Below are 6,118 nucleotides of genomic sequence, written 5' to 3'. Positions count from 1 at the left end.
CTTTTTTATATATAAGAAAGCTAAATACATGAAAACATCATAGTTCATTGAGACTTCCAGTTACTGAGGTCCTGGTAGATGTTGATTACACATTGAAATGATAATATTTTGAATGTATTAGGTTAATTAAAATTCATTATTAAAATTAATTTCATTTCTTTATACTTTTTAAATGTGACTACAATACAGTTTAAAATTCCACATGTGGCTTTAAAATTCCACATTATATTTCTGTGAGTACTGTTCTCAAGCTTTTCTGATTTTCACAACTGTGGAATATCAAATAAGTTAATCAGATAGTTAACTATTTGGGGAAAAAAGATTAAATTCTTATTTCACATCAGAGTCTAAAAGCAAATCTCGGTTTTTTTGAAAATGTGAAAAATTTTTACACCATGGTATAAAATACTGGAATAAAATGTTCATGAATATACATGAATGGGAAGATCTTTTCTAAGCATAATATCAAAGGCAGAAACTTTAACAGAAAATATTGAGAAATGAAAATACATACCAGAGAATATTCAGGAATCAGAGGCTTTCTATCTTCAAAGTGTTCTCCTGAGTGCCAGGAAGTCCTAGGATGTTCAGTCTGTCTGTGGCCACAAGGAACTTGAAAATCGTGCTGTTCAATCCACTTTCTGGAATTTCAGACCATGGACTTCATGAATTGTTTGTATGGACCTCCCATCTCTGGTAGGGGTGTGTGTGTGTGTGTGTGTGTATGTGTGTGTGTGTGTGTGTGTGTGTGTATATATGTGTGTGTAGGGGGACAGTCTGGAACTAAATCCCAAGAGACTACCCACCAGACCTATCCTGGGTTGTTGGTTGTCATGTTTTATGATTTGTGATCGGACACGAGATAGTCTTTCATTTCCCTTTGAGCCCTCTATCCCATCAAGCTAGAATGAGACCATCAGATGAGTCATCTAGTTTATATGAGATTACATTGCTTGCTTTGGGGGAGTTCTTTACACTAATACAGATTATTTAACTTTTTCACAGGATGTGGGATGTTTTATTCCCAAAGTGGTGTGATTTCTTACAATTTCAGTCATACTTGAAGTGCTCTAGGGTAATGTCAATTCATTCATTCAACACATTTTTACTCAGCGTTTATTATGTGCCAGACGCTGTTTGACACTGTGAAAAATAGATGAGGTCCTTGCCCTCGAAAATCTTATGTGTCAGTGGAGGTAACAGAGAATAAGCAACACATACATGTCATCATCCCAGGAAGTGATAAGAAGAAAAATAAAGCAGATTGGGGTAAAGAGTGATGGTCAGAGCCACTGTTTTGGATGAGGTGATTAGACAAGGTCCCTGGCGGAGTGACTGAATTTTAAAAGAACTATCCATGTATGTATCTAATATGTATTAGTTCATTTTCACTCTTAAGGTTTTAGTGACTTTTTTTCAGTGTGTTTTCAGTACATCATGGTGGATTTTTGTTGTTGTTTCTTTTCCTGATTTAATGTAGCAATCTTATTACAAAAGTATTTTTTGATTCTGCTTTTCCCACAAATTATGTTGTAATGATTCTCTAAGTTTCAACCCCTTTGAAACTATCCTTTAAAATGGTTATGTTGCCAGCGAATGTACCCAGTGTTCCAGGTTCCCGTCCTGTCCCAGAAAGAATTCAGAGACAAGACGTAGTAGTTTAAAAAAGTAAAGTGAGGATTTATAAAGGATGGATAGTACACTGTCAGGGGGAGAGCGGGCAGACTCAGGTGAGTGGCTGCCCTGAGTTTCTTTGGCAAGTTAGTTACATAGGGTGTAAAAATGAATGGGCGGAATATTCATTGGGGAGGGAAGGGTTTGGGGTTGTATTCCCTGATTATCATCCCAACTCCACCTTCCCAAAGGGAGGAGGGAATTGTGTCCTTATTTAGTCTGGATCAGAAGTGTCATGGTGTCGGTCTATGATGGGTACTTCTGATCTGCAAGGCTAATTTTATTGAAATGAGGGCATAATGAGCAAAAGGTTACATTCGGACACTGGAAATTCCTGTTTTTTCTCACCTTTCTTTGTCAGTCTCCAGGCCACTCATCGCCCCAAAAGGTGTGACCACTTATCAGCCCAAAGGTTCCCGCTTTTCTTTCTCTGCCCAGGGACCCCTGGTGCTCACATGATGTGTGGTTTCCTGCATTTGGCCTGTGCCCCTCTTTTCTGCCCAATTCCTGCCATTTGGTCTGTGTCCCCCTTTCTCTGCTCATATCCAGCTATCTGTCTGCTCTAACAGTTGTACCGTATTTCTTAGCTATTTCCATATTGTTGATACATAGATGATTTCTAATTTCCTGCTGTTATAAATAACAATAGCGTGAACTTCATTTTTTATAAATCTTTTTAAATGTTTTAAGTATTTCTTAGAAGATGTTGAGAAGTGGTATTTACTGATTCAGAAAGCCATTTAATGTAGTTTAAAATAATTAAAAATATATACATAATGAATCATTTTAAAGAAAAATATTTTCATAACCAAATACCATATATTATTTATATACCATCTGTCTATATATCGAGATAGCTAATATATTTATCTATATATCATATGTCTATCATCTTTCTATCCATCCATCATTTATCTGACTGTATCTATCATCTGCCTTGACCTATTGTTTAAAAAAAAAAGTAAGCTCACCTGTGTCGCTTGAAGGTGGTGTAAACCTCAACTCTTTGAAAATTCCATAAAATATTTTAAAAGTTGGGTACGGCATTCAATGTCTCTAAGTTCTTATTCATATTTTATTAAGGAACTGTTTCTCCCAGAGTAATTCTCCCTGATATTTCTAATATTGCCATGTCAAATAAACCCGAGGTTTACAGATAATTATTTTTTCAATGCTCATTGCTGAGATGATTGTATGCACTTAACACAAAGAGAACAGTTGACGCTTCATAGACTTTGCCTGAAGCTGTCTTGATGAGGGAGGAATCGTTGAATAATCACAGCTTGTCAGGGAGGGGCGCTCTCTGCACTGGAGGACCTCACATTTTCTCCCATCACAAATCATCGCTGGAGGCTGCTCTGCATGGATATTTGCATGTGAAATACCTCATCGCGTTCCTTTGGCAGAGTCTACCAGGACAAATACACGAGTCACACCCAGGATAGCAGCTTTGTATTTTAACATGAGTTTAACGTGTACAAAATGTATACCAGGTTTTAATTTTCACTTATTAATTCATTCCTCTGCCATCATTATATCTTGAAAAGTTTTCAGCTTACAGAAAAATTGCAAGAATGATACAATGAATATTTGTACATCTATCACCCCGGTTCATCAATTGATAGGATTTTGCCATATTTGCTTATATCTTTTCATATGTGTGTGTAAGTATGTGTACACATACATGTGTGTATGCATGTGTGTATACACAGCTGTATAATATATGCATATGTGTAAGCCCATGTATAATTACTACCTATACCCATATTTTTTAAATGAACCATTTGTGAGTGAACTGGGGACATCATGACTCTTCTCCAGGACGAGGATTCAGAGGCTAGCAAGGCAAAAAATTTACGGGAGCACCGAAAAACTCTGTCATCAAGACAAAAAAATATTGAAAAATTCAAATGTTAAGGGAAAAAGCCCATGATGACCAAAATATCAAAAACTGTAATAAAGACAGGCTGTCGTTTGTTTTATGGCCCTGCATAATTGCACAATGAGAACAGTGTTGCCAATCAGCCCGAGGTGCTGGGACATGTGGCTGTTGGGTTTTTGAGGAATGATGATGGCTTCTGAACAGACTGGGTAACATGGGCTTTAAATATACTAAAGCATTTTGATTGTAAAGCCTGTATTAACTTTTTCCAGTTGGTGCGAAATGTGTACATAGGGCCACGCCTTTCTCCCCCTGCGTCACGCTCCCACGAGGCTCCGCACTAAGGACTTGTGCGTGCATCTCTTAGGAACACAGGTTCTTCTCCATCACTACGGGCAATGCAGTGATCACATGCAGGCATTTTGACTTTGATGCACTATGAGTATCCAATAGATGCCCATATTTAAATTTCCGTGATTTATGTCTTGTCCCTCCCCCCATCAAGATCCAGTCAAGGATGATCTCATTGAATTATCAAGTCTCTTCATTCTCCTTTAATCTAGACAGCCCCCCACCCCCCGCACTTTTGTCTTTCACACCCCTGGCAACTTTGAAGAATTGAGCCCCGTTGTTATGTAGACTATCTCTCCATTTTGATTTGCCTGATTGTTTCCTCAGGAATACTGTATTCTGCCAGATTAAAAAAAAACAAAACCCACAATTGTTTGAATCTTATCATGTACTGGTAGTCCCAGGAGGACTGAGTGACTGCTTTCTAAAGTAGTGACATCACTAGCTCGGTGTGCATGCCAGCTTTACAAGAGCAACAAAACCAGGATTTTTGCAGGAAAAGCAGATCATTCTGAATTATCAGAGGAGATAGGTACCTTTTAGGTTTTAAAGGTTTTGTGCTAGAAAAATTGCTGGCTGGAATGACAAGAGGTTTCTGCTTCTGGGCCAACTTTGACTGATTAGAGGAGACTTTCAAGGTTCCCCAAGGCCTCAAGAAGAAAGTCTCATAGTCCGAGTGATGGCAGCTGCCGACATCTAGGTGAGGAGCAGGGCAGAGGCACTGGCCAGTGGTGCAACTACACTTCATAAGGAATGATTGTGGCCTTACTGTGTCAGATCCTGAAAAATGCATGAAATTTTCTTGTAATGGTTGTCTAATTCCTGCCTAAAACTGTTAAACAGTTTAAAAAAATCAGTTCCCCTCCTCCAATGTTCACAAGTGTTGATCAACACTGTAAATATAATGAGATTAACCCATGATTAATTCCCTCCGTGGAACTAAGGCAACAACTTGGAAATCTTCTTTATTGTCATTATGACAGTCGAGTTCAATTTGAATATGGAAAAACCTTATCTTCTTGGAATTTAATTAAAAGTAAATGAAGAAGCTGTACCATGAAGATTTTGCTCAGAAAGAATGGTGTTGGTATCCAACTCTCCTGCCCCTCTGTTGAACTCCTTGTCAGCCGGTCTACTTTGGGAGTCAGTTTCTCCCTCTGCCAAATACAAGTTCATTCTTCTTCAGATCTTTCCTGGTGCAGTAGTGAACAATGTATATGCCGATGGCCTTCTCAATTAATTCTCCATATAAAGCTGGAGGGTGATTTGGCTGTGTTTCTCTCAATTTTTAAGTGTACAGCTTAATTAAGAATTGTAGATTCACATGCAATCGCAAGAAGTAATACAGCGAGATCTCAGCTAGCTTTGCCCAGTTTCCCCCAATGATCACTTTGTGCAAAACTGGAGTACAATATCACAGGACAATTATCAATGTCAGGAAATCAACATTGAGACCATCCACCAATCTCATTTGGGATTCTTGTTTGACTTGTGTGTCTTTAGCACCATAGAAATGATCACATGTGTATGAGTACAACTTTGACCCAGCATGTCTGCGCTCAGGAATCTCACCTCCAAAAGTATTTGCATATTGTTACCAAACTTGGGTCTGCTTGCCTGTAAACAGCAATCTACTGACACCGGGTCGTGGTGAAGGAAAGTCCAGTGTTTATTGCAGGGCGCCAAAGAGAGAGAACAAGCAGCTCATGCTCAAAAGACCTGAACTCCCCGATGGTTTTCAGGGAGGGGTTTCTAAAGGCACTGTGAGGGATGGGGCTGTGGGCTGTGTGATCAGCTGGTGCACAATTCTCAAACTGGTGGACATCAAGGTGAAGTTTCAAGCATCATCAACCTTCTGGTTTCAACCAGTCTAGGGTCTACATGCTTGCAGTCAACAATTTTTATCTGGTGGAGTCTACTTCCTGTAAAAGCAACTGAGGAGTATGGGTCAGGGCTTTATATCTTTCAGGGAACTGGGAGTTTGGTGACTCTACTAGGATTTATAGTCTAAATTGTTACCAGTTTCCTGGCCCAACAGCTATTCTTTCTAATGATTAACATCTTCACATTTCCTAATTATTAACTCTTGAGCCAGCTTTTTGAGACTCAGGGGAGGACTGGGAGACCAAAGCAAAAGCCTTTACTTCAAAGGACAGGGACACAGGGGCTGGTATACGGTTTCAGTCCCCCCTTTCCTTTGCTTCTCCTCAA

Source organism: Camelus bactrianus, chromosome X (assembly GCF_048773025.1).
Source record: "Camelus bactrianus isolate YW-2024 breed Bactrian camel chromosome X, ASM4877302v1, whole genome shotgun sequence".
Lineage (NCBI taxonomy): Eukaryota > Metazoa > Chordata > Mammalia > Artiodactyla > Camelidae > Camelus > Camelus bactrianus.
This window is presented reverse-complemented; position numbering follows the sequence as displayed.